The sequence below is a fragment of the Notechis scutatus genome, chromosome 2 (assembly GCF_049901735.1).
Source record: "Notechis scutatus isolate UNSWTSFEM ecotype Mainland chromosome 2, rNotScu1.2, whole genome shotgun sequence".
NCBI lineage: Eukaryota > Metazoa > Chordata > Lepidosauria > Squamata > Elapidae > Notechis > Notechis scutatus.
This window is the reverse complement of record NC_142010.1, coordinates 186,827,652-186,846,737: the sequence shown is the minus strand read 5'-3', so window position 1 is coordinate 186,846,737 and position 19,086 is coordinate 186,827,652.

Here is a 19,086-nt window from a genome sequence, read left to right as displayed (position 1 = left end):
TGTATTTTTCCATGTATAAGACGCTACTTTTTCTTTAAAATATTTACTATACAACTGAGGTGTGTCTGATACACAGGAGGCCGAGGAGAAAGCTGCACATGTAGGATGAGCCTCTATCTTATATGCAGCTCTATCATTCCTCTCTGTGGTAGTTGTTTCCTATATCACATTGCCACTGTAGGATTCATTTCTATTGTTCCTGTGATGCATTTCCTGTTCTTGGTGTATTACTCACTCTAACAAGATGGCTTCTGAACACTGATGGCTTATAGTGTGCTTACTACAAGAAACTACATGAAACATGGGGGTGTCTTATATACATAAAAATACAGTATATACCTCTCCACAGTGCTTTACAGCCCTCTCTAAGCAGTTTACAGAGTCAGCATCTTGTCCCCAACAATTTTGGGTTCTCATTTTACCCACCTTGGAAGGATGGAAGGCTGAGTCAACCTTGAGCCAGTCAGGATCGAAGTACTGAACTGCAGTCAGCAGAAGTAGCCTGCAATACTGCATTATAACTACTGTGCCACCACAACTCAAACTTTTTTTTTTTTTTTTTTGAAGCTTCAATCTCATTGCACTTGCCATCTTGACTTTTCTAACTTGTGGACAAGCCTGTGAATATGTGAATAAAATCATATGGCTTAAACAAAGAGTGAGCTCTCCATCCCGATTCTTAAACTTGTATCGCTGAAATCACATCTATACAGATATTTTGCACCTTAATTATAAGGTGATGCTTTGCAAAACAAAAAACAAAACCCCATTTCCATGGTTCTTAATGGCAGCCTACCCTACTCAAAGATTATTTCAATTCCACCCGTGCTTTTTACAATTTTGTAAATAACAAACTAAAAGACTCAAGCTCCATCCCTCCCTTGATAGGACCTGATGGTAAAGACTGCAACGACGACACCATTAAAGCCAACATCTTTAACACATTCTTCGGCTCAGTATTTGTAAACAGCAATGGATCATGCCCAGTATTTCCTAGCCGTACCACAGATAACAATAATGATCTAATACATATCGATTTCACAGAAGACAATGTTGAAAAATCACTACGCAATCTAAAACCATCTCTATCTATTGGACCGGATGGAATATGTGCCTACTTCTTAAGAAAGCTATCCACTGCCATAGCCAAACCTCTAAGCATAATCTTTGAAAAATCTTTCAGGACCAGCTCCTTGCCTAACCTATGGTCACAAGCCACAGTCATCCCCATCTTCAAAAAGGGAGACCCAAGCCTAGTTGAAAATTACAGGCCAATCTCCTTATGCTGCGTCACCTGTAAAGTCATGGAATCAATTATTAACCAATCCATCATCCTCCACTTAGAGACAAACAACCTACTCTCCAATAAACAATTTGGTTTCAGAAAAAAACTATCCTGTAATCTGCAACTCTTACACTGCAAAAACATATGGACGACACAACTCGACCAGGGCAAAGCAATAGACGCAATCTACATAGACTTCTGTAAAGCCTTTGATTCAGTGGTACCACGACAAACTACTCCTAAAAATAAAATCCTATGGTATCTCTGGACAACTGAATAACTGGATAGAAGCATTCCTGTCAAACAGACAACAAATGGTCAAAATCGGAAGCGTCCTATCAAATCCAGTACCTGTCAATAGTGGTGTCCCCAAGGCAGTATTCTAGGATCAACTCTCTTCATACTCTACATAAACGACCTCTGTGATCATATTAAGAGCAATTGCGTTCTCTTCGCTGATGATGTAAAGCTGTTCAATACCACAGACAATACTGCTACCCTACAAAAAGATCTTGACTATGTATCAGAATGGTCAAACAAATGGCAACTTCAAATCTCAACAAATAAATGCTCTGTCTTACATATTGGCAAAAAAATCAGAAAATAAAATACAAGCTGAATAGTCAAGAACTTGTTGATGACCCAAGCTCTGTAAAGGACCTTGGAATACTCACCTCTAATGATCTAAGTGCTAGAGCCCACTGCAACTACATAGCCAAAAAGGCATTAAGAGTTGTTAACCTAATCCTACGTAGCTTTTTCTCTGGTAATATCACACTACTAACCAGAGCATACAAAACATTTGCTAGACCAATACTCGAATACAGTTCATCAGTCTGGAACCCACATTACGTATCTGATATTAGCACAATTGAGAAAGTCCAGAAATATTTCACAAGAAGAGTTCTCCACTCTCTACTCGTTGTAGAATACCTTATGCCACCAGACTTGAAATTCTAGAACTAGAAAACCTTGAATTACGCCGTCTTCGGTCTGACTTAAGCATGGTATATAAAATCATACATTGCAATGTCCTACCTGTCAGTGAATACTTCAGCTTCAACCATAACAACACAAGAGCACACAATAGATACAAACTCAAAGTAAACCGCACCAAACTTGATTGCAGGAAATACGACTTCAGCAATAGAGTGGTCAATGTCTGGAATACTCTACCAGACTCTGTAGTTTCTTCCCCAAACCCCAAAAACTTTAACCTTAGACTGTCTACTATTGACCTCACCCCTTTCCTAAGAGGTCTGTAGGGGCGTGCATAAGCGCACCAACGTGCCTACCGTCCCTGTCCTATCGTTTCTCTTATTCTTTTATTTTTCTTATATGTACCCATTTCATGTATTCACAACTATGTATACACTTATACTTATTATCTTGTAAACAATTGGCAAATCAAATAAATAAATAAATAAATAAATAAATTATATTGTAAAGTTCCAGAAGTTTCCCCAAGCCACGGAGATGCCAGAGTGACACTCAAGACGAGGCTTGCAAAAATAACAGCTTTTTTTATTCTTTGGCCAAAGCAAAAAGTCTGGGTGAATACTATGCCCAAAACATACAGACAAAATGCATGTAAGGAATAGCCACAACCTGCGAGAGTGGCTCAGAGTATTATATACATTTTACGCTGATAGAAACTAAGTTTATCCAATCAGAGACAAAGGTTTGTTATTAATGTGGGCAATATCTTGCCCATGCCCTCCCCTTCCTTGGAGCGTTCTTTGTCTGTGCTCTGTCCATACTTTGTTATTTTACACAGTATCCCTTGTCCTTGTGTGCTCATGCTCCTAGGCAGCCCCTCCCCCTTTATCTCTGGAGCAGGGTGTTCCTGGGAATAGTCTCCAAGGATGTGTCTAGCTCTGAAGCAAATTGCAGAGGCAAGAAACCAGATAGAAAAGGATACCATTCTCTTACAGAATGAATTTCAAACGAATGATTCCCATCCTTAGCAAAATAGTACAAGCAACTTCTTTAACAGAGGCAAAGAGCAAAGGTTAGATTGATTCATGTCAAAATGTCCTTTCAATATGAAGGAAAAAATACTCAGAGAAATACAGTTACACAAAAAAAAACTCCAAGATAGGCACAATTTCTTTATAGTGGCTAATCATGCTTTCAAAAATTACTGTACCTGGTGACTTAATCACATGAATCATAGCAAAATGTTAAAGAAGAAGTTCAACGGCACCAAATTATATGGGAGACTCCTTCAAAATGGATTAGTTCCTATTAAAAGGAGAAGCTGTTTTCTTTTCAAAGTATCTCCATTTTTCACGAAACATCAAGGACTATGGGTTAAATCAGAAATGTTAACAGAAAAACCCATCTCTGATCGTGCCTAAAATTATTTCAAGGTTCCTGCACTATTTTGCTATGGACCTGTTTTGTTTTAGCCATCCTCCACAAGGGTTATTATAACAGGGCTGTGAAACTCGCAGCCCATGGACCAGATGCGTCACGCACTGGCCATGCCCATGGCCGGTTTAGCGAAGGGGGAAAAAGTCGTGATACATCTACATGATGATGCTGTGACAATGCGAGTTTGACACCCCTGTATTATAAGCTCATAGGAAACTGCCGTAAAAGGATTCAGATCACTGAGCCTTCTCAACTGATATTGTTGACATTAGTAGCAAGAGTTTTACCAGTCTTCCTTGGACATGACAAAAGCTGAATCTTGGACCTGCTCTCTGTACAGGTAATCCTCAACTATGACCTCAATTGAGCCCAAAATTTCTGTTGCTAAGCAAGACCGTTGTTAACTAAGATTTGCCCCATTTTACAACCTTTCTTGCCTTAGTTGTTAAGTGAATCACCACAGTTATTAAGTGAATCTGGCTTCCCCCATTGACTTGGCCTGTCAGAAGGTGATTGTGTGACCCAGGACATTGCAACCGTCATAAATACATGCCAGTTACCAAGAGTCCAAATTTTGATCATGTGACCATGGGGATGCTGCAATGGTTGTATGGTAAGTGTGAAAAATGGTCATAAGGCAGAGGTGGGCAACTATGGCTTGCTCAGGAATTCTGGGAGTTGAAGTCCATAATTCATAAAAGGGCCATAGTTGCCCACCCCCTGTCATAAGGCATTTTTCTCAATGCCATTGTAACGTCAAACAGTCACCAAACGAATGGTTGTAAGTTGACCTGTATCTTAAGGTCCCTGCGCTATTTTGCTGTGGACTGTGTTTCGTATTAGCCATTTTGCATACGCTCCACAAGAGTTATTATGTCAGAAGCACATAGGCAGCTGCTGTAAAGAGATTCAGACCACTGAGTCACCTCCATTTATAATATTGATATTTATATGATCTGGATGACTGAGAATCCCCATAAACATTTAGTGTCAACATTTCTCCAGGATTAGAAGCAACATTTTACCACTCTTCCCTGGATATGACAAGACTTGAACCTGGCACCAGCTCTCTACATCTATCTGTAATCAAATTCATTCTTTCTCTCTACCTAGCCTTTCCTCGGTTCTGCTGTCATATTCCAAAGATTGGTTAGAAACCATGAAAACGCTTTCTTCCTGATGATGCATTAAATTTACCAAACAAAAGCTTTATAAAAGTCATGTTTACAGAGATTGCTAAACTCAAAGTATTAGCATCTATTTATCTACAGTACAAGAGTGAAATATGACTTTGACTTTAACGTAGCAAAGAAAGCTATTTCCGGATTATATTTATATATCTTTTTTTCGAGTCTAGGAAATTTCATGCTGTATTTCATAGGGTTTTTTTTTTACAAGCATGGACTTTGCATTTCATCCAAACAGAGAAGGGAAAAATGGATGGCTTATTAAAAGAAAAAAAAAGGTTCGGGAAACAAAATTAGACTTCAAGAGGGCTAGTTTTAAATTTTATAACTCTAAATAGCCAGGTCCAGCTGACCTTAAAAATGATCAGTGAGGATGATGTATTCATTCTATATTTTTTGATTAACTCTATGATTTTACAGTCTTCTGCTACCCAGTCCCTTTCAGATGTTAAAACTTTCTGTGGAAAAATGGGAAAAAAATCCCATTCCAAGAGGTTCAAATATGGAAGCATTCGCCCTAAATGATAACAATATTTTTAGCCTGGTGTGGCTTAGACCAAATAGGATCCAAGCTGGAAAGGTAGATCAATACTGTATATCTTCATTTATGCATAAACAGGGATATATACAGTTCAAAGATACTGGGTTTAGAATGTGTTCTTTCATTTTTTAGTATTTAATCATCTGTGATCTAGTAAGCGATATTCAGTAGCCCTATATGTACAAGTAGTCCTCGACTTATGACCACAATTGAGCCTAAAATTTCTATTGCTAAGTGAGACATTTGTTAAGTGAATGTTGCTCCAACCTTTTTTTGTCACGATTGTTAGTGAATCACTGTAGTTGTTAAGTTAGTAACGTAAGTTGTTAAGTGAATCTGGCTTCCCCATTGACTTTGCTTGTCAGAAAGTCACAAAAGATAATCACCCCGGGCCACTGCAACCGTCATAAATATGAGTCAGTTGCCAAACATTTGAATTTTGAACACGTGACTATGGGGATGCTACAATGGTTGGAAGTGTGGAAAACAGTCATAAGTCACTTTTTTCAGGGTCATTGTAAACTTTGAATGGTCACTACATGAACTGTTGTAAATCAAGGACTACCTGTACTACCGGGTTTCCCCGAACATAAGACCCTGTCTTATTTTTTTTCCCCACCCAAAAAGGCACCAGGTCTTATTTTCGGGGGGTGTCATCCACTCATTTACCTCACTTATGCACGTCACCCCTGGCCTCCTTTTTGCTGTCAGAGGCCTTCAGGAACTACTTCTGTGGCCCACATGGTCAGCAAGTTTTCCTGAAGGCCCCTCTGCAGCCGAAAGCAGAGCTCTGGATCCATCTGGAAGGCCTACAGAGGGTGGGTAGGTTGTATTTTCAGGGAAACACAGTATGTAACATTTTTTTATTATCCCCTAATATTCTTAGCATGATCTTGTTAATTCCCAATTGCATATTCTGGGCATGTGTTTGCCACATTATAATGAATTTTCAGGCTACTAAACTTCAGACCTTTGAGCAACTCTCATCTCTGGCCAATGTGAGTCGTTCCTTATCAGAATTTCACATTTGTGCTTGCTACTTCAAAGAACTGGAAACATTAATCAAATATATTCCTAGTTACTGAAGATAGTTAGTTATTCAAAGAGGACCGTCTTTCCTGCTCCTATCAGAAGAGTTAAAGGAACATTTAAACCTAAATCTGCCAGTTTAGATAGAGGGCTGAGACCATAAAAGACCAGGAAAGTCCATCTATGAGGAACCATTCAGGAGCAGGAAAATTCTTCTTTCAGATGGATAGAACAGCTTCTGTCTATCTGTCTATCTTCTGCACTTGCCTCTCATGGGAGAAATGAGCATCTTTTCTTGAGCAGAAAATCTGGATTGGAAATTTAGTAGTAGTAGAAGAAGAATTAATGGAAGCTGCTGTATTTCTCAACCTTGGTGGCTTGAAGAGGGTTGGACTTCAACTCCCAGAATTCCCCAGCCAGCAACATGGCAGCTTCCATTAATTCTTTTACTGTGCTGGCTGGGGGATTCTGGGAGTTGAAGACCACCCCTCTTCAAGCCGCCAAAGTTGAGAAACACTGAAGCTAGATACAAAATTAAAATGTTGACATGAAAGTTGAATGTATTCTGGAAACAAAATTGTGCTGTTGCTAATCCTTTGTTTTTTTACTTATTATTATTATTATTATTATTATTATTATTATTATTATTATTATTATTATTATTATTATTATGGTTGGTTGTTATGCTGTGTTTGTAGTGTTTTGAGCTGATGAAACAGTCATTCGAGAAAGCTTTTCAAATTATTCAATTTTTGTTTTCCTTTTGCCATTTATCAAGCACTTTCATTAATTTGATAACCCGATATACAGAATGAAAGCCATGAAATTCTTTATTGAATCAGCTTACTCTTTTTGAAAGGATTAACTTCAGCAAATCCTCCTTCCTCATTATGTTAAATGTTCATTGAAGCAAACTATCCCCTTGAAGGTTTTCAGACTTATTCAGTATGCAACTATTTTAATGAAATTGAAGATATTATATGCTAAATATATACATATGAACAAATTCTTAAAAATAAGCAACTAACTTCACAAAGAAATATGATAAAGATAAACTAATGCACATGTGAAATGTTGTGAAATTTCTGTATTCTGCTTTTTCAACCTACAAGCCACAATTTCAACTTTCTAAGAAATCTACTGACAAATATATATGTGTAAATCAGGCCAAACCTAGGGTCATTCATTTCAATGGTTGATAAGAGTCTCCATATCTGTTGGAAGGAATCTGCACAATTTTTCAATTTTTTTTCTTTAAAAAACATTTAAAAAAAGATTAAAAACATTAAAAAGACAGACAGACAGACAGACAGAGAGACAGACAGACAGAGACAGGCAGGCAGGCAGACTGACTTGAGATGACATAACTTTGGGTGGGTGCAAGGTATTTTCATGAAACACTAAAAAGGGGATGAAATCTATGATAGAATAACCATTTCAGCCATCTTGTACATTTTATTTTATTCATTTTTTACTTTAACTTTTATCATTTTTATTTCATTATATAAAATACAAAGAAGAAAAGAAAATAGGAAATTAAGGAAAGGAAAGGGAACGGGAAAAGGGGATGTGAAATACAAGGGGGAAGAGAAAAAGAAAGAAAAGGGGGCATTGACTTCCAACTCTTCCTAGCACAGTAGAAGATAAATATACTCCAACCTCAACTTTTTGCTTTTACACATTAATATATAACTAGCCATTCCTATAACACTAAATCTTTCTAATCAACAAAACCAAGGTCAAAGTTTCATTTTTTTTTCTTCACGAGCACAAATTCCAGAAGTGATATCTAAATAAAGATTCATTTTCCTCTTTGAATAAAATAATCAATTTAACATACAGCCATCTTTTACATTTTAATGGTAAAGGCAGCCTCTCGGGTTTGTTTTCATTTTTTAGGGTAAAATTAACATAACTTGGACTTTGCTTTTTCTAGTTTTCATGAATGAATGAGCCACTGTGTTTAAGATGCTAGTCCAGAAACTAGGAGTTTGTGAGTTCTAGTCCTGCTTTAGGCATGAAAGGCTTGGTGACTTAAGCCATTCACTCAACTTTGGGCCAGTTACTCTATCATAGCCCAACCCTTACAGGTTTGTTGTTGTAGAGAAAATAGGAGGAAAGAGGGTTAAGTATGCATTGATTTATAGTATAAAAAGGTGAGATAAAATCCTAAAAGAAAACCCTTCTAGGAATGATAGGATAAATTTGCTTTCAGAGTCATAATTCTTTAAATCCTTGAATATGGCTACTGATATTAATGCAAGAAAATCAGTGTAATGTATTGGTTCAGGTATTGGATTAAGAGTGGGACGAAGCTGGTGACTTTAGACCAGCCATTTTATCTTATTCCAGTTTGTATTTAGGTAATCAGTTCCCATATAAATCATCTTGAGCTCCCGAAGTAAAGGCACACTATTAAACTTGCTAAAAATATATTAAAATAGGAAAAAAAACAGATCTAAAAAGGAAAAGGGGAAGCTTTGTTTAACTCCCACTGAACTTTTCAATTGTGATACCTTAGACATTTTAGAGATTCCAGATAAATACTCAATTTCTCTCAGAATTTTGGAAAAAGAACAGTAGACTATTTTATTAAACAATTCCAAATCTGTTTCGATTATGCCTTTAGAAGGGATCGGCAAAAATGCCACTATGTTTGGTACAAAACTTAATCATGGAAAAGCAAAATGACAAAGCATGTGTTGTGATATCATAATACAAATCCCATTCTTTTCTATTCACACCTGATGTGAACTGAAATATTTAGGTCATGTGGTTTGCATCACAATGTCACATCTTACATTTTGTCATTTGCCCCTTTTTCTTTCCCCACTGCAAATGACCTATGAATGATACAAACAAATGTGCATGCTTTTGAGTTTTACATAACACTTCATCAAAAAAATGTTCCCCCAAAAAACCGACAAGGGAGAAAAAACAAAAATGAGACTAGATAGTCTAACTATAAGGTTTATTATTTAGATTCAATCCCAAGGCACTATTTGTAGATAAATACATTTGTCAGCTGAAGGTTTCACCTAATAATTAAGGCCAAAATAAACAATGGCTTCTTGCCAGCTTTGGAGACATCAAAGCCATTAGAAAGTTCTCCCCCTCTTCCTCCCTCCCTCCCTCCCTCTCTCTCTCTCACACACACACACACATACACAAAAAAAACTTGAGCAAAATATGCATAGACATTTCTAGAGTACTTTAAACAAAATCTTTATCGATGAAAGAAATGTCTCAACAAGGTCGCCAATGAAAAACATACACATATATGCATCACAGTGGCAGATTCAGGATAACATATTTCAAACATTAGCCACTATGAATGATTAAAAAGGAGAAAAAAATTAAGCTTTCCAGAATTGTTTTTCACACATCAGAAATACCATCATGGAAGTAACACTACAGATTAAATGTTAGAAAGCAAACATCTGCTAAAACCGGGTGATCACAATATGCCGTTTTCCCTCACAATATGCTTCTTCAATTAAAAGAAGCAACCTTCCCTTGGATTATTCTCACATTTCAAAGATGAAAGGAGGATAGTGAAATGAATTCTGCAAGTGTTTCCTACTCAGATGCCATCTTGGTCCCTACAAGCTTTATGAGTGACCTTGTCAATGTGGTTAGCTCTGAATCAGCAGTCCATCTTCATTTAAAAGACACAGGCCACTCTTTTGAAGACAACAAAGTCCATATTTTGGACAGAGAGGACTGCTGGTTTGAAAGAGGGGTCAAAGAGGACATCTATGTCAAAACTGAACAGCCCTCATTCAACAGAGAGGGAGGGATACAACATCATCTATCTTCAATCTACAACACAGTCCTTTCAACAGTTCCAAGACAGTCAGAGCAGAAGAAGCTTCTTGGATGAGAAGTGAAACATCTTCAAAGAAAAACCAGAAAGTCCAGTTGCCTCTTGAAAAAAGCACCTTTGGGACTTAGCTCTGAATTATTAAATACAGATAGTCCTCAACTTACAAGTGAGCCCCAAATTTCTGTTCCTGAGGGAAACAATGGTAAAGTGATTTTTTTTTGGCCCCATTTTATAACTTTTCTTGCCACAGTTGTTAAATGAATTGTTGCAGTTCTTAAATTAGTAACATGGCTGTTAAGTGAATCTGGCTTCTCCATTGACTTTACTCCTCAGAAGGTCGCAAAAGGGGATCATGTGACCCTGGGACAATGCAACCGTCATAAACATGAACCAATTACCAAGCATCCAAATTTTAATCGTATGACCATGGGGATGCTGCAACATTGTAAGTGTGAAAAACAGTCATCGGTCACTTTTTTCAATGCTGTTGTAATTTAACAATTGATTAAATGAATGGCCATAAACCAAGGACTACTTGTATTATCACTGTGGCGTATGAAGGACCAGAGAGTATCAATTCACACTGTAACTGCGCTAACTTTTAGGAGAATAATTTTGAAGGTGACGTAATTTTCAAAGAGATGGCAGGTTTTTTTTAAAGTTCTCTAGTGTAAACTTTCTTTTCCAAAACAGTAATATCCTGGAAGCAGTTAGGTACTATTGACCCAATTCTTGCATATGTCTTCCTAAATGTAGATTTCTTCTTCTGAGCATTTCCCTCAAGGTGTCATTACTGTATCATCAGATTTGGTCTTGTTTAAATGTGTTTCTTTTGCCTTGCTACAGGAATCCCCAGAAAATTTATAGTCCTCTATGAAATGCAATTGTCAGATTGATTAAACCGAGTTCTGCCATTTTGCATATCAGAATCATCCCGTCAATGTGGGGTTTATGGGCATTAAAAATCTATATTCATTACACCTTTCAATTTTTGCAGCTCCTGACCTGGGAATTGCCTGCTTTAATAGTTTAATGCATCTTGCAGCCAGTGATGTAGAAAAATTAATGTAAATGAAAATAAATTGGGTATTATGCCCAGTAGGGAAAGCCCCCTAAATGATATTCCTCATCTAATTCATTCCTCCAGCCAAAAAAACAGCATTCTAATGCAATGCAATTTATTCTGGCTACTGTGCAAAATATATCTTCCATTAACTACTTGCTAAAGAAATAACCAATAGCATCAGCTGCATAAGTGTGGAGATCGATATCTTCTTGATAGAGTTTTAATATTCTTAGTTAGAATATATAGAAAATACAAATCTTAAAGGTTGGATCACTTGTACCAAAAACTACCAAACACCATGATCTTGAGTAGCAGATATCTATAGAAAACAGCTTTTGGAATGAAATCCATACCTACCAACAACAATCAATGCTTTCCAATTTGATTGTTTCTACATATTTTTGGTATTCCCACCCAACCTGGCTTCTAGATAGGAGTTCATTTTTGCTACATATTCTCATATGGTTAATAGCCAGGATTTTTAGTACTGGCTGTCCTTGCGTTATGACCCCAATGGAGCCCCCAGTTTATGTTGCTAAGTGAAACATTTGTTAAGGGAGTTTTGCTCCATTTCACGACTTTTCTTGCCACAGTTGTTCAGTGAATCATTGCATTTGTTAAGTTAGTAACATGGTTGTTAAGAGTCTCATGCCCCCCATAGAGTCCCAGATCACCAAAAAGGCAAAAAAGCCCCCCACCCCCCCCGCCCCCCCCCCCCCCCACAACCCCCCCCTCCACCCCCCCCCCCCCCCCCCCCCCCCCCCCCCCCCCCCCCCCCCCCCCCCCCCCCCCCCCCCCCCCCCCCCCCCCCCCCCCCCCCCCCCCCCCCCCCCCCCCCTTGTGACTTCTAAATGAAGTGACTACCTGTATTGTTTTAGAAAAAGCAGTGATGACAGAAAAGGTGTGGAGGCCCTGGGTACAGAAAACAAAACAATTACATGAGCATAAAACACCAGTCATGTCACTGGTAGGGATAAATCACAGAGTTGCATATCACTTATTTTGGCCATGTCATGCTGGGGAATTCACCAGAGAAAGCAATTATGCTGGAAGAGTTACTGGTAAAAGGAAACCAGGCCATCAAAGAGCACAGTGGCTGGACACCATCAAAGCTGACAGCAGCCAAAGCATAGAAAACAAAATCAAAGAAATAGTTCAAGATTGGAAGATATGGGGAGACCTGGCCCATAGGATCACCAAGCGTGGACACAACTGAATGGATAACAATATCATCATCATCAATAGAAAGATAGATATGAATTTCTTGCAGTGTTAATCTAGGCTCAGGAAGACCTACATTTAAATCCACTATCACCATGAAGTCAGGGGTGGTTTTCTACCAGTTCTGTCCACCTCTATAGAACCAGTAGAACCAGTTCTATGTCTGCTGATGTTTTTGCCCACCTGCCCACCCAGGCTTTTACCTGGTCTTTATTTCCTGATTTTGTCAACTTCAGCTGCCAAACGAGGCACAGCTGCAGTTAAAAAAGCAGGAAAAGAGGGTTGTTTCAAAGGCTGAGTCTCTGCACACAGCATGCTGATGACGATTTACAGGCGTGCAGCTCACAGGTATAGGGAAGCTCGTAAATCCCAAACCGGTAGTTAACCCTGTCATATCCCACCCCTGCATGAAGTTGTTATTTCATAGACCAGTCTCCAATACTCAACATAATATACATCCACATGGATGCCATGAAGACAAAATTGAGAAAGAAGAAGCTTCGACCCCATTTTGAGTTTTCTTATGAATTGACCTATTAAAATGTGATAAATCAACAACCCAAAAGTGGTTATCCAAACCACGCTGCACCTAAAAGGAACCATACATTGGGAAGAGAATTATAATTTCCATAATATCATCTAGCATGGCTAATCCAAGATGATATAAGCTTTAACTAAAAATGTCTGAGGATACAAAGATGGAATGAAGGCCCAGAAGAAGGCTTAGAAACTCTAGTTAAAATTGTTTATCTTCCAAATAAGAAGGAAAATGTCATAAAAACAACCAAATAGCATTTAAAAATTTAGCACAGTACACATTCTAAAATGTAAATATTTCTTCATTAACAACATTGTGTGTGGCGTTTCAGTGTACTCTGACCATCCTCTCCTTATCCTATTTACTCGCAATTCAATTCCTTTAATTAGCTCTCTTTTTACAGCAGAATTAAAATGCTAGTAAATCTCCATAGCTCCTAGATTTTTTCTTTAATTCCCTCATAGCATTTTGAAGTCCATTTTCCTGCCATTATTCAATGGCATTATGCAATTCTTTCCACCATTATTCTCTTCAAAATTAATACTTATTCATAGTGTGTTCGGCAACACATTTATTCATTAATTATTCATTCTCCACTGTGCAGTGACGGCTAGAATATCTTTTTATTTAGCTTCTATCTCAGACAGGGAAGTTCTATATATAAGAACCTTCCAGTGGAGTTTATCACTGTAGATTTCAATCAAACCAGACAATTATGTGAGGGTTTAATATAGAGCCAAAAACTAAGGCATACACACTGCCTCCCAAGTTGTTATTGTTGTTATCATCTTTTTTAATACATAATTCAAGGGAGCAAACTCTCCTAAGATTCCTGCCTTCTCTTTTCCTCACAACAGCACTGTGAGGTGAGTAGAGAGAGAGTAGAGGCACTGCTCATTCAGCCAGCTTGCATGTCTAAGGCAGGACTAGAACTCATGGTCTCCTGCTTTCTAGGCCAGCACCTTCACCATTACGCCAAACTGGCAATGCATCCAAATTCCACATCTTAGACGTGGTACAGGTAGTCTTTGACTTACGACCACAGTTGAGCCCAAGATTTCCTTTGCTAAGCAAGACAGTCGCTATGTGAATTTTGCCCCATTTTACAATCTTTCTTGACACAGTTCTTAACTGAATCACTGCAGTTGTTAAGTTGGTAACATGGTTGTTAAACGAATTGGGCTCCCCCCTATTGAACACTGCCTGCCAGAAGGGCTCAAAAGGTGATAACATAACCCCGAAACACTGAAACCGACCTAAATATGAGTCGGTTGCCAAACATCTGAATTTTAATCACAGGACCATGAGATGCTGCAACAGTCGTTAAGTGTGAAAAATGCTCCTAAGTCACTTTTTTCAGTGACGTTATAAGTTGAGGAATACCTGCACAACCAACTGGCCCTACACCTGTTCTACATCTTAGACATATTACACCTAAATTCTACATCTGCCTTAGGATTCACTTCTCCTGACCTCCGGGTTGTGATGGGGCATCTTAAAAGGAGTTGCCCATGTCTTAACAAAGGTAAATTCAGTTCACCCAGTAATCTAAGGGCACATTAGCAGTGCCAAATTGCCTTGATATGAATACAAGTAATCCTCACTTACCGACTTCAACTGGCATTGGCAACTCCATTGCTAAGCAACAGTCATAAAGTACAGTGTCATGTGACTGGGCTGGACTTATAACACCAGTTCCACTATGATTGTTAAGCAAATCGCCATTGGTTGTTAGGTGAAATATCACACGACTACAGGTTGCAATTTGCTGCCAGCTTCCCTGTTGGCTTTGCTTGTCGGAAACCAGCTGTGAAGGTCGCAAAGGGCAATTATGCAACTGCAAGACACTGTAACTGTCATAAATGTGTGCCAGTCGGCCAGCACCCAAATCGTGGTCTTACGACTTGGAGATGCCATAATGGGTGCAGGTTTGAAGAATTTCTCTGAAATGGCATAGAGTTTCTTGCTTGAGCACAGAGTTGGACTAGAAGATCTCCAAGATCCCTTCCAACTCTGTTATTCTGAATGCTTGTGTAAACCTATTTTTTATGTGACATCCTAACTTTAAATGATCGGTGGATGAGGAAGCCAATAAGTGAATCTGGAAGGGGTCTTTAAAAAAATCAAAAGATCCCTGGTGCACCATTTTATCCTCTTAGTCATTTGCAGGGGCTAACTCAAGGAAACAAAAGCAGTAATTCAACAAAACAAATTTCCACCAGCTTTCAAACTGCTTACCTTCTGTGCCAGTGGTGGGATTCAAATTTTTTTACTACCAGTTCTGTGGGCATGGCTTGGTGGGCTTTGGTTCGGCTGGTGGGCGTGGCTTAGTGGACGTGGCAGGGGAAGGATACTGCAAAATCTTCATTCCCTTCCCTTCCCATCCCACTAACCTGCTTTCCAGCTCCATTCTCCTGTTCAGGGCAACAAAAGAAGACCCAGCCTATCAGCTGGGACTCAGGAGACAGAGAATAGATGGGGGCGGGGCCAGTCAGAGGTGGTATTTGCCGGTTCTCAGAACTACTCAAAATTTCTGCTACCGGTTCTCCAGAACCGGTCAGAACCTGCTGAATATCACCTCTGTTCTGTACAGTAAGCAAGTATTCTAACTACAGGTAGTCCTTGACTTACAACAGTTCATCTAGTGACTGATCAAAGTTGCAACGGCATTGAAAAAAAAAAGACTTATGACCATTTTTCACACTTAGGACCATTGCAGCATCCCCATAGTCATGTGTTCAAAATCTAGATGCCTGACAACTGGCTCATATTTATGACGGTCACAGCATCCTGGGGTCATATGACCATGCTTTGCGTCCCTCTGATCAGCAAAATGAATGGGGAAGCCGCTTAACAACCGTGTCATTAATTTAACAACTGCAGTGATTCACTTAACAAATGTGGCAAGAAAAGTCATAAAATGGGACAAATTTCCCACTTAGCAACATAAATTCTGGGCTTAATTGTGGTTGTAAGTTGAGGACTACCTGTATTATGCCCCTGAGAAATACCTGTATCAGAAACTCAAGCAGGTATTCCTAAAAAAAGATGTGAAGATGGGACTTCCATTTCAAAACAGGTTGTTGTGCCTACATACTTATCGACCCTTTTCGTTTGAATGTAAACATTAAATTAACTGGGTATACAGTTTATTTTTATGTATGTGTGTATGTGAGTAGATATGCCCAGTGAGACCTGCCCATAAAAAGCACTTGTCAATTGCTTTCTTGGAATAAAAAAAAAAAATGAGGACAGCAACAGGGAGAATTTTAGTGAAGAACCATAAAGTCGTTCAGCCCATCTGGACTAAAATCCCTTCAAGTTGTTGCCCGAGCGTCTCAGTCCAGGTGGGTTTTTTCTTAAGCCAGTTTGAAGCCAGCAACAAACCAGGTCAGGAGCAGCTAAAAGATGCAGTGCAGATCTCTTCTAAGCCTCTGCTTTGCTGAGGATCAGCCTTGTGTGCACAGAGCTAACCTAAGCACTCGTTCAGGTGAACGCTGGTACAATTCCCTTTAAGGCCTCTGCTCTCGAGGCAAGAAATGTGGTGATAGGAACAGATAGGAGGCACAGCCGTGGTGAAGTGTGCCTTCTTTGCCTGCTTTGTTTTCAACCTTCCAACTGTTGGAAGAAATATCCATCTGGTTTAGTTCCAAGCTGGGAGAAAGACACTAGAAACATGGAGGCTGATTGGAAAGATGGTTTAATGATGAAGCAGAACCACAAGGGGGTGGTGGTTCTGGTACAGCTGACCACATGGAGTTGAGAGTGAGGGGTATTTATACTTTCTCTTGGGCTTTGAACTTGAGCTTCCTGTTCCTGTGCAAGAACATGTATTCTATTGGCTATTGTAGGTCATAGCTGGCTCTGCATGTTGTCCCAGGTTTGGTTGAAGTTTGGAGGGTGTGATGCAACTGAGATGATGCAACGAAGGAGCTTGTGTTCTGAAAGGGTGTTGGGCATTTCCTATGGGCTGAGGGCTAATCTTATCTTTGTTCAGACCTTGCTGCAGGGAATTTGTTTATAAATAGAGCTAGCTATCTCTTTGTCTCTTAAGTGCTGACATCTGCTGAAGGCTAATAAGAAAAGTGGGGGCTATTAAGAATGAGTCTGTTTCCTGCCTGTAAAAAGAAACATGGTTCTAGGGAAATATAATATTCTGCCTTTTTAATATTTCTTAAAATATTTCATTCTTCTAGGAGAGGAGTGGGTGCTAACTTTCTACACAGCATTTAATCTACCAAACTAGTTAGGTGTAGGAACTAAGGTGCTGGCCTAGAAACCAGGAGACTGTGAATTTTAGTTCTGCCTCAGGCATGAAAGCTGTCTGGGCCAGTCATCCTCTCTCAGCCCAACTAACTCACAAGGTTGTTGTTGTCGTGGGGAAAATAGAGGAGGGAATAGGGTGTACACTGCCTTGGGTTGTAAAAACTAAAGGCGGCATAGATGTCGAATAAATAAATATGGACATTGCAAGCAACTAACAGGTTGAAAGCCTACCTCTTCATTAAGACATCCTTTTCTAGTTCCTACACTACAAATTACAGAGGGTCTGTGGGAACTTCTGTTGAGAATACTCTCTAGGCTGGCATCCTTGCATTTTTAAGGCAGTGTTTTTCAAACTTATCAGCTTTAAAATGTGTGGACTTCAACTCCCAGAATTTTTAATATCTCTATTTGAGTACAGGGCAGCACCGAAGCCAACTTTGGCCAATCTTGGGAAAGCCAAAGTGGAGACCTGATTAATATTTAGATGGGCAAACCCCAGGAACCCCAGAACTGTAAACACAGAATGGGAACTTGGGGGTGGGGGGTGGAATCTCAAGGAAGGCTAGGCCAAAGCACACAGCTGCCAAGAAAACAATAGGGAGGTCTCTGGGTCATCCTCAACAAGAGAAATCTCACTTAACTGAGGCATCACGTTCGTGAGGCAATTGAGAATTTTAGTGAAACAAGCAAAGGTTTACAAATGAAAGTAAAGAATCGAAATAAGAATTGATGAACCTGCACACAACAGAAACAGATTGAGAGAGCGAGGGAGACACAGAGGGAGAAATATTGCTAAATATGAAATCAAGAAACTTTACAAGCATAGTTGTTAAATTATAAGCTTTTGGGATCAAGAATCTGGAAATATTTTTGCCCAAAAGAAAATCTAGCCATGTAACAGGGATGTAATTCACAAAACTGCAATGGTTCTATATGAAAAACTACAGGATTTTTTTGCAAAGCTTATCCTTTTTATTTAATTCACAACTTAATATCCACACAGTCTTTCCCATCCCCTCTTCATATACATCTCTGCGGAGCAGAAATTAAAGTTTTCCTTGATCCCTTATGTTGTTAGACTCCTTCATTAACATTCCAGTCCTACAGAGTTTAGTGACCTTCTCCACAGGCATCTTATTTAATATTGAAATTGATTTTCTTCACCTTCTCATCCAAAAACCCAGGGGCATAGACTATTCTCAGTCATACCTGTGTAAAACTGAGAGAAGCATCCCTGTTTACCCTGGTAATTAGAACCGAATATGGCCTTTGGTGAAGCCGGTGATGTGAAAGGTAGACCCCCAATGGGACTTTTCTACAAAGTGATACAATAAATAATACCAGCTTGTATTTCAAAAGGGAAAGTTTCTTCTTTCGTAGGTTTTGTTTGTTTGTTTCTCTCCCCACCCCATGCCCTTAAAAAAAATAAAAATAAAGGTTTCCCCATCCAGTTTATTGCCAAAAGCCCCAGAAAGGAAATAAAATGTAATATGCTGAAAAAGTTCTGTGTTTGTGATCAACAGCCAAGCAGCTTGTATTGGTTCAAAAGCGCTGCAGTTGCAATTCTACAACTATGGGTAAGGAGACCATTTTCTTCAAATCCACTTCTTTCAGGCTCTGGGCATTTTGCAGGAACACAAATAAATACAATTGAGGTTAATTTAAAACAAAAAGTGAGCTCAAAGGTGAACTGTTTTGAAAACAGAGGGAAACAAGCAGGCAAAACCAAATATCTTTGTAATGACACATCT